This window comes from Gossypium hirsutum, chromosome D11 (assembly GCF_007990345.1).
Source record: "Gossypium hirsutum isolate 1008001.06 chromosome D11, Gossypium_hirsutum_v2.1, whole genome shotgun sequence".
NCBI classification, from domain to species: domain Eukaryota; kingdom Viridiplantae; phylum Streptophyta; class Magnoliopsida; order Malvales; family Malvaceae; genus Gossypium; species Gossypium hirsutum.
This window is the reverse complement of record NC_053447.1, coordinates 20454303-20466305: the sequence shown is the minus strand read 5'-3', so window position 1 is coordinate 20466305 and position 12003 is coordinate 20454303.

The following is a 12003-nucleotide window of genomic DNA, read 5'->3' as shown; positions in this document are numbered from 1 at the left end:
AAATTAGACCATAAGAATGATAAGAAAATTGAGATAATGAAATTCAAAATTTGAAGCTCTGCTTAATTTCTAAGAATACAATTTATATTGAATGATAAAGAGATCGATGATCCCTCAGAGAAAATCCAAAAGAAGAACATCGCTCATACGCACTGGAATCAATTGTGACAGAGACAACATAATTTGCATATATATAAGGTAGAGCAACAATCAGTAGAAACAGAATAATAACATCATATGAGTTTTATTGTCGAATTTTGGACCAAACATAATGGAATAGAATACTAAAGAAAGATAGAGTAATGCCGATCAGAAATCAACCAGCTTAACAATACTTCCGTCTAACATTATGATTAGCTAGCGTTCTCATATGATAAGAATCACATCTGAAGACGAACAATTGCATATATTTCTGAAGATAAAAGAACATATAGAATACCCCGAAGATACCATCATAAGATACTCAACTATAACCACTGCATTCAAATATCTTTTCAATTTAAACATTATTTCAATGACTACTACAATCATCAATAATCCCACATTATCCCATTTCACTAAAGAAATCAATTCAGAATAAATTTTGGTTAACCCGTTCTTTAGATACCATACCTGAATAAGTTGATTACACAATATTAACTTCTTCTTTAATAGCGACATTAAGTAATCCGAATAATCTTCAGAAAAATCTGATATCTCTTTTAGAGTTGTCTTTACTTAGTAACTCGTTCTCGGCTCTGACCACATTATTAATCATTCAGCCACTGAACTTTTCAGTTTCACACTTGTGAGCTTAATCAATATAAATATTGTGAAATCAGTTGTATAAGATTGTACAAATGAGGGGATAAATGTCGTAAAGCCTCTAAATTTGACTATCATATATACACACATATAACATAACATTTATCATTAACATAATATTATGAACTTTTGTTCATACCTTTATGAGTTCCGACTCATCATAAGTAATATTTTTACTCAGATACTTAAGTATCGCATTCAGCATTATCAGAATTAGCTCGGTTGGAAAACATCTCTGTCTAAAATGAAATAAATCACATTTGAGTCGGGAGATATCACACTATCACAGGTTATATAATGACATGTATTACTAGAATTCACACATGTTACATTTAGTCCGAAAATCGACTAAACTTTAGCTCTAATACCACTAAATGTAACACCCTTAACCCGTATCTGTCGCTAAAATAGAGTTACGGAGCATTACCAGAGTTTACATTTCAAACTATCAAAATTTAAACCATGTAATTCACAACATCAATCATAGAAAAATCAATCAATAATATACATATTGTCCTTTATATGAGCCCTCTAGGCCCTGAAAACACATTAGAAATGAATCAGGACTAAATTGGGAACATATGAAATTTTTAGGAAAAAGATAAAAAATTTCAAACTACAAGGGTCACACGGCTGAGACACATGCCCGTGTCTCAAGCCATGTGGACATTCGAAGTAGGGACACACGGTCGTGTCCCAGCTCGTATCTGTGCCCGTGTAACTTACTGACTTGGATCACACAGTCAAGTCGCACGCCCGTATACCAGGCCATGTACCATTCGAAATGACCTCACACGTGTAACATCCTTTACCCGTGTCCGACATCGGGACAGGATACGAGGTATTACCAGTCTTAAACACAAGCAACTATACAAAATCGGGCCATAAAATTTCATTCAATTTAAAACTATTTATACACATGCATACTGTCCTTTATAAGGGCCTACGAGACCCTAAACATACGTTGGAAGTGGTTCGAAACTAAACTGTAAACTTTGGAACACTAAGAAAATTTTTATGTTTTAGAGGGTCACACACCCATGTGGCTCGGGACACGCCTGTGTCCTTAGCCCGTAAAACTCTCTGCTTATGACTTCATCAACAAATAAGGGTCCCACAACTCATCATGTATATGCAAACACAACTCACATCACAATACTTTGACATGTAATTAATATATATATAGGCTTACAACCAATTAGCCAATATAAGCCAAGTTACGTGGCTACACATAAATCAAACCTTTAACCATTACAAGTCAAAATATTTGGCCAAAACATAATAACTCATACGCAAAATGACTGAGTCCTTATACATGCCATAAAATTAAAATGCTTGAATACGTTGATATCGATCAATAGCTTGATAGTGTGATAGAATTTCCGACCATCTCCAACCGGAGCTAGTATCTGTGACGCTATAGGAACAGGAAAGAAAAGGGGTAAGCTATATAGCTTAGTAAGTTAGTATGTAAATAATAAGCAATCTATTAACATGATTTTACCAATCCTCACAATATGTTCTCAAGATAATACCATCATAATTGCACATAGTTCCACTATTTACTCATGTTCACATCAAGCTTTCTACTCAAGTCATAGTCACTAAATTATTTATATCTTACGCTACGGAACTCCAAATTAAGATCCCCTTGATTTTACCAAAACTAGACTCACATATCTTATTACCATAAAATTTTTAGAATTTTTGGTTTAGCCAATAATTACAGTTAATTCTTCAAAGTTGTCCCTATTCTTCTATCTAACAGTTCTAACCTTTCTTCTCTAAAAATTAATTATCTCTTAGTACAGAATTCAGATGATGTTTTTTTTTGTTTCTATTTAAAATAGACTTGTTAAGAATTGTAATAATATAAATTCTAACTCATAATTCTTTTTATAAAATTTTTAATGATTTTCCAAAGTCAGAACAGGGGATTTCGAAATCATTCTGACCTTATCTCACAAAAATTCAAATATCTCATAATATGAGATTCTTTTGCTTACACCATTTCTTCTATGTGAAACTAGACTCAATAAGCTTTAATTTCATGTCTTATTCAACCTCTAATGTGATTTTCAAAATTTTTGGTGATTTTTCAAATTTATACAACTGCTACTGTCCAAAACTGTTTTATTGCAAATTTTACTCTTTCATGATTTCTTTGTATTAACATTTATTTCGACACACATAACACCAAAGCATATCCATAACTAGCCATTCCAATAGCTAATCATTATCATATATTCACATGCCATTCATTGGCCAATTTCACCTATACATCAATAACAAAGACTTAAACATATCATGTCTCAATTTAATTTGGCCTAAAAGCCTCACACATTCATCAATCAAATTTACCACATATTTATACCTCATAAGTATAGACCTATAATCACAAGGTCATCACAAGATCATTCTCATAAGTATGATTTACTCATTTACATTCTTACCAAAATGTCCAATATACATCGAGTTCATTACTCATGAATTTTTCATACATACCTGTATCCTTTCAACATGATCATACCTTGTCTTTTCTTTGACATAATCTTTGGCTTACCCGTTGAACCACTTGGAACACTAAGGGTTCTTGTGAAAACTCGTGCATAATGTATCATACCAATGTCATGTCTTAGACATGGTCTTACAAGGAAATCTCGTATCGATTCCAATAGCCCAACTATTGTCTTACACGAAATCTCAAATCGATGCCAATAGCTCAGCTATGGTCTTACACGAAATCTCAAATCGATGCCAATAGCCTAGCTATGGTCTTACAAAAAATACCAAATCGATGCCAATAGCCAGCTATGGTCTTACATGAAATCTCACCTCGGAAGTCCTAATGTCACGACATCAATATCCGATACATTTACAAAGGTTCATTCAGAGTTTTCGACTTCGTATTTAAATCAATTCATGCACGAAACCAGTCATCCAATGCTCAAATCAATTCGAAAATATATATCCATATACGAATCAAATTTAGCAATGTATAAAACATATACATTTAAATTTAAAAACATTTATTTACTTATGAACTTACCTCGTATGGAAACGAACGGATCAGATCAACTACTCGTCAACTTTCGATTTCCCCCGATCTAAATCTGATTTCTTTCTTTCTTGATCTATATGAATTCAAATTTAACTCATGCCTATTCATTCAATTTCATCCAAAAATACCTGTTTGGACATTTTTTCACTTTAGCCCCTAAAGTTTCACATTTATTCAATTTAGTCCCTATTTCACAAATACACAAAATTCACACAATTAAATATAACCCAAGCTTAGACGAATTACTATAGTGCCCCTAGCAGTCCAAAAATTTCATTATTTTACATTTCAGCCACTCAATTTGCATATTTCACAATTTAATCCCTATTTGACATTTTCATCAAAAAAATTACTTTATAAAATATGAAAGTCTAACATCCAATATTCATATTTCACCATTAAACATCAAAAAACACATAAGCTCATCAATGGTAACTATCAAAATCTTTAACAGTTTTGAAATCGAAGACATGAGCTAGCTAGTACTAGTTGCAACGATCACAAAAACATAGAAAATATTAAAAATCGAGCAAAATTGCACTTACATGCAAGGGAGAGAGATGGCCGAATGTTCAAGCTCCTTTCATGGAGTTTCCTAGGTCTAATTTCAGCGGTGGATGAGGGAAAAAGTCGACAACCATCTTTTATTTTACTTAATTTATCATTATTTACCTATTTATTAATTTAACCTTTAAAAACATTAAAATTTTCACAAATGCCAAGCTATTATCATCCACTAACATATAAATGGTCTAAGTGCCATATAAGGACCTCTACTTTAAAGTTCTATTTCTATTTAATACCTTTAGCTATTAGAACTCAATTTTTACGTTTTACGCAATTTAGTCCTTTTTACCAAATTAAGCATTCAATTAGTAAAATTTCTTTACGTAACTTCTACACATATATAATCACATGCTTTAAATAGCAAAAGTAATATTAAAATAATTTTCCTCGTCGAATTTGTTGTCCCGAAACCACTGTTCCAACTAGACCCAAAATCGGGTTGTTACAACACACCCGTGTGCCAAGCAGTGTGCTAGGCCACGTAACAACCTGACTTGCAACCCTTTGAAAGCTACAGGGGACACACGGTAGTGTCTCCTAGCCGTGTGTGACACACGGCTGAGACACATGCCCGTGTGGACAAAAAATAGGTCATTTCCAAGCCATTTTTCTCACCCATTCAATAACATACCTACAACCAAATTTCCACATATAAACAAGCCTTCAAATTGCACTAATACCATGCATTATCAAGTTACCCAATTAAGGTATATAACTATACAACCAATATGCCTAAAATACACCTCAATCGCAACAATTATACATGTACAATTACGTGCACAGTTTGGCCAAATGTTCAACTAACCTTTAGCTAAGTTATTGCCAAAACATACCATTTTGTTTACCTATTAAATTCATACCAAAAAGTACCAAATATACCAATTAACATTAGCATCATAAACTATATATGCCAACTACATGTATTATACCAAAATGACCATGTTCAACTTCCATCACCTAAGCATCATAAGATATATAAAATCAACCATCATAAGGTCACATATATATATCAACATAACAACCATTATAAAGCCCAAATATATACATGCCAATTTAATAACAACTCATTCATAAGAAAGTGCCATAAACACAAGCCAAAACAATGGCTACATCATCAACCAAAAATACCTATAAATGTGCATGTTTAACCAATTATCACTTAACTTGTTTCCGTGCCAAAATATAACATAATTTATATATAACCAACATACCATATTAGATTCATGCCATATCTAGTTCAAAACCTTTCCAAAACATACCATATCTTGACCATGTTGAGGTCAATTCATCATATATCACTTTCGCCATTCAAGCATACTCTGACACATTATCAATTTAACACATATCAACAAGGCACCAAATGTACCAAGGCTAAATCACCCAAAATGACATATACATGCCAAACACAACAACTAACCTTCAAATAATCATCAACCACAAGTTCACCTATACATGGCAGTATAACCTTAACCAAAACATCAAAATCTACCAGTATAATTACTGGATAGTGCGATAGATCTCCGATGAACTTCTAACTCGATCGAGCTTCTGATAATTTGAAAAGTAAGGAAAAACAACTACGTAAGCAATGAATGCTTAGTAAGCTCGTATAAATTTTAGTCATATCAATCTATTTCAAATATGAAATTTATACATATCAAGAAAAATCCTATACTGATACCGCAAGATTTATGAAACCATATTCAACAACTCACAAAGTGAATAAATCTACAGCATCACATATACATATCATCCCTTGAATAGTAGGATTTTATAAAACTTAAACCCTTTCAAATTTTCTTATTTTCACTTGCATTTCATTACTTTTCATTGCATTTACTTTCTTTAACTTAAATAACAACATCAATTCAACACATCATTCCCTTTTTCATCATTTTACAAGTATAAACTTACTATTTCATTACCTTTCTACACCCGCTTCATATGCATAACACACAAAACATAAGCATATCATTCAACCATTACCACAAACTAGTGCATTTAAACATAGTTCTTTTCGAATTTATCACATGATAAACTATTTCATAAGAAATTGCATAATTTAAACCTTACCACTCTTTCATGAACACAAGCATATTTCCATTTGAGCACTTACCATTTCAATGCAACTTATAAATAAACACAATACCATTCAACCAGTAGCTTGGCACTTGCCTAAGCATCAAACAACAACACATGTTAGCATACTTGAACATATTTCATATAAATTCAACATTGATGACCATTTATTCTCAACATGTAACACTTGAGTTTATTATTCATCTCAACTTACATAATTTTTATATATCATCAATTCAATGTAATTCACATGTGTTCATGACTTAGTTCGTATCGAACTATTACCATTCTCTTTCAAATCATGCTCGTTGAACCATTTAAAATACCATTAGATACTCGGGATAGCTTACACATTGTGTGCTAGCTCATATATCTGCAATCGGTCAATTCCTGTGCATGCACGCTCACACGAGCTGTAAATCAGAATGCTCACACGAGCTGTTAATCAAAATGCTCACACGAGCTGTGAAAATGGGTCTGCTCATACAAGCTATGAAAATGGGCCTATTCACATGAGCTATGGGTTGGAACGTAGCTACACGGTGCTCATCACACAATTTGTGGAGTATCCGCAACACATGCCGGACCTCAACCATCAGTAGGATGTTCAGGACGAGCACCCGAACCATGTAAACTCTAATGACAAGTCATTTGTATCCTACAAATTCCTAAGGTTCAAACGGGGTTCGGTAATCATCGTACGTCATTAGATTTACGTTGTTTCATAACACGGTAAATTGCATACTAATATATTGATTTAATTATAATAAAATAACATATTAACATTCAATTTAATCAAAATTATACAAAATACAGTTCATACGAACTTACCTGGCTAAATTGCAGAAATACCAAAGTTTAGGGGTATTTTGGTAATTTTTCATTTTCCTTGATTTTCCACCCAATCCTGATCTAAATTAAGAATTTCATTCAATATATTAATTTAGACAATAAAAAATTCATTTTATGCAATTTATTCATTTTTGACATTTTAACAAATTACCCCTAAAGTTGTACTTTTATTTAATTTTTTCCTTGAGCCTAAAACATGTAAATTAACCATTTTTACCCTAAATTAACCAAAAAATAAATTTATGCAAAAATTTCACATTAAATCCTTGTACTATTATTAATTTAACAATTTAGTCCCTAATAAGAAAATTCATCAAAAATCACTTAATAAAATACTTTTAAATATCAACCAACATTTTAGATTCACCATTTAACATCTAAAATCAAATGGTTCATCAATGGAAACTTTTAAAATCTTTAACAGTTTTAAAATCGAAGGTACAGGCTAGCTGGACCTACTTGCAACGATCTCAAAAACATAAAAATTACAACAAATGGGTCTAAAGTCACATTCCAATTTTTCTTGTGAAGTTGCCGAAACCTCCAAGCTAAAAAAAATTGCTTCCTCCCCCATTACAATCTGTTAGCAGGCTTTAGAAAAGATATAAAACTTTTGTTTTATTTATTTTAATATAATTATCAAATTACCATATTAACTTTAGTTAATAATTAAACAAAACATCAAATTCGTTTCCATTATTGTCCACTAACACCTTGAATGGTATAATTACCATTTAAGTCCCTTTTCCTTTATTCAATTAACCATTTAATCACTCAAATCAAATAGCGATTAAATTTTGTATCTTTTACAATTTAGTCCTTTTTAATTAATTAACTATCGAAAAGTTAAAAGTTTTCAACGAAACTTTAATACCACCTTAATGGCACTCTGTAAATATTTATAAAAATATTTATGACTCATTTTATAGAAACGAGGTCTCGATACATCATTTTCTAAAACCACTTGACCTTATGGTCAAACTACTTGAACTTAATAACTCGCTTATATAACAAAAATCACTATATCAAAAACTTTTTTAAAACCATGTTTTACTCGTAAATTTTAAATAATAATATTTACAAACTTAATCGTCGAATTTGGTGGTCCTGAAACTATTGTTTCCGACACTACTGTAAAACAGGTTGTTACACAAAGTTTTGACAAACCAATGGAATCATGATTGCAAAGACGAGCAACCTGATTGTTCGAACAAGTTCTTACCTAAGCCGAACAAGTATACATCCAAGAGGGACAGAGATTTGACGAACCCATGGGATGAAGACGAAGTATACGATGAGGGAGTATACAATCAATGGGAGATCATGGAGAACGAAAGATCACTTATGATAGAAATACTTCAATGAAGAAATGAAACAATAGAAGAGCTACATGAGTGACCCTTAGAAACATCCGAATATCTAATTGAAACTCGTTGTGATATATATGACTATCTGTCAGAGTAGGAAAGTCGTGAGCGAGAATTCCAAGCTAAATTAAAGAAAATCCAACAACAGTTAGAACAGTTAGAAGAATTCTTTCGGAAAAAGTCCCAAGCAAGTACTCTATTGGAAGAGGTCGTAAATGATGTCGCCAATTTCGATTCAAAGGATCAATGTATTATCGACAATCGTTCAAAATTAAATCTTGAAATTCAACAAGAGTTAGGAACCGAAGACAAGAAGAAATTGAATATTATCGTAGAAGCTTCTAGTCCAATTAATATAGATGTAGCAGTAAATGTAGAGGTTGAATTAACAACTAAATTTGAGCTAAAAATGATACGGAATGAAAGTGTAAACAAGTCGATACACTTTCTGGCCATAGCAAAAAGAGGTGTCAGTCGAAGAAATCCATGAGTTTATCTTGTTCTTTTTCGATGATGAAGATAAAGCTTGGACAACGAAAGCTTCTCACGACATGGAGGGGAGGAAGCTTAAGAAAATAATACCCTAAAAAATTATTTGAGGTTGGCTCAAATTTGGCACTAGATGGCTCGTGATGTGGATATTGCATCGATCGAAGATAATACGATATTATTAGAATCGATCGAAGGTTCTGGTTCAAATTTATTGACAATGGAACAAACAACGGATCAAAGTGTCAATGACTAGTTGGAAGTTCTTCCTTAAGGATGACACAAATCGTCTCGGCTTAGAAAAATGACTTATCTTTTAAATTTTGTTTAATTTTAAATTTTATTTTTCATTTTTATTGTTATTTAGATTTTAGGGTTTAATTTTTAATTGATGTTAGAATTAGAAAAAAATAGGGTTTTAGGAGAAATAGATGAGCTAGATGTTAGTGGGGGCAAGTATGAACAACTAAAGCCTTTGACAAGTCTCGAAAAGGCCAAATCGAAGCCATGTCATCACATAACAATCCCATGATGCGACACATCCATCTTGAACCTGAAAATATAAGAATCTATTGTCGTGTCACGCTAAACACATTCTATGGCATAACATACACACTTTGAAGCAAACATAAGAGCAAAAATTCACTTCGCGTCGTGCCATACCTTCTCTATGGCACGATATGCAGGCCACTTTCGGCTACTTTCCATCTTGGTTCAATGCAATATTTAGACATATTCCCCAAGTTTGCACGGAAAGTTAAGCCCTAGATGGCCTTTATATATTGTCCTTATCAGAAACAACACCCATCAAGCCTCCACAAGCAACCGTACACCCTTCACTGCTCTATTCTTTAAGATTCCGTGAATTCTTTGCCTTTCACTTATTCCATTGTCCTAGAACGATGAGGAGCAACCTTTTAGATGTTGAATCGGGAGTTGATAACTTTAAAGAACTTCGTGAAAGGGAGCTCGAAATTCATCTTTGAGCCACTCAACGAAAATTTCCTTTTTAGGAAAGAGGTAAATTCAGTTCCATAAGTAAATTGAGAGAGATAAATTTAGTTCCATAAATAAGAGAAGTTATGTGCTATCCCAACGGGACAAGCCTATATGTTAGTCGTCCAAGAATTTTATGCTGCCTTAAGGGAGATAGAGACGACTTGAGAATTGGATATACCATGGCACCGGGTAATTGTTCGATACAAAGAAGCTTTGATATCACATTTGAAAATATCAAAGTATTATGTTGCTCCTATATTTGTCCATGATTTTGTGCAACGAATGGGTCTATTGTATTGTACAAGAGAAAATATGGATGACATAATCAATATCCTAAAGAATAGATGAGGTGAGTGGAAACTACATCTCAGAACGAATTTCCCGACCTCATTCCCACAAGAACAGTTATCTCTGAAGGCAAGAATATGGCTAAAATGTCTTAGTACTTGAGTTTACCTAGCCTCGGATATGTCTAACATAGATACTTTCCAAGCTACGATGTTGTATGCCATATTATGGAAAGAAAGAATTTGTGTTGGGACATGGATCTATCGGAGCATGCTGCTTTGTGTCATGAAAAATAAAGTCAAATTACTCTTTCCACATTTAGTAACGACCTTGTGTAAACAAGCACAGGTACTAATGGGATAGTCGGAACGCTATCTACAACCAATGTCACACCCTATATTTTTATTATTAATTTTTTCAATTTATGAACAAGTAAGTAATTAGTCTAGTGGTAAAGAGTTTAATTAATCTCTCTACAATCCCATGTTCAAATCCCCATATCTATATTTTTTAAAAATATTTGCCACATTAAAATCGGGGTCAAACCCCCTTGTGTTGTCCACCACAATTGCCTTATATGTAAAGATTTCTTTCCCTTTTAATTAGTCAACCTACCATGAATATCCCACCTTTTACTCCTCATGTTCCCTCACTTTCCTTACTTCCCCTTTAAACACTCATTTCTATATTTTTCCTCCCTTACCATTGACCTTGTCGTCCTATGCACCTAGACACCTTAAGTTCCTATTTTGTTTTCATTTTCAACTTCTCTCTTTTCCTCCTCCTTCAACCATCATTCCTTTGACATTTTGCCACCATACCACCACCGTTGGCCATCATATTTTCACCAAATCACCATCACAACACCAAAAAAGACATCCCATCTCTTCCACTCCTCCTCCACACCTCGCCATTATCGTATTGCTGTCGTAACACCGTCGTACCACTATTGTCGTTAGTCACCATTTTTCATTGATTTTTATTTTTTCTTTATTTTTTTAGTTAACGCTGAATTACTAATCCTCATTTCCTATTTTCATAGATTGTTTATTATCCTAATCTATTCTTTTATATTTTTTGGATGATAATTCTCTTTAGATAATCTTCTTCCATAATTGAACCACTGTGGGATCAAGGACTCACCTATTCCTTAGAATAATCGTAATTGATATTTAAGGTTCTAATATCAATATTTCCTTTTTATTTCTTAAGGCTAAAACTAACATTGGTTTTTACACACTCGTGAAATGTTCTTTCAAACCGCTCGAAATCGTATTCCCATTTTAAGAAAAGTGTATCATTTTAGACGATTGATAAGTAAGTCTCCTCAGTTGATCTTCGATATGAGACTTATATAGAACGTTTTAGCATTTTAAAACATGGTATTGATTTATTAATAAAAAATATTCAAATTCAACTTTCTTCCTTTAGAATTGGAATCGAAATCGAAATTGGTGTTGTTGGATCTACCAAACAAGGTGTGGATTTAACTTATTA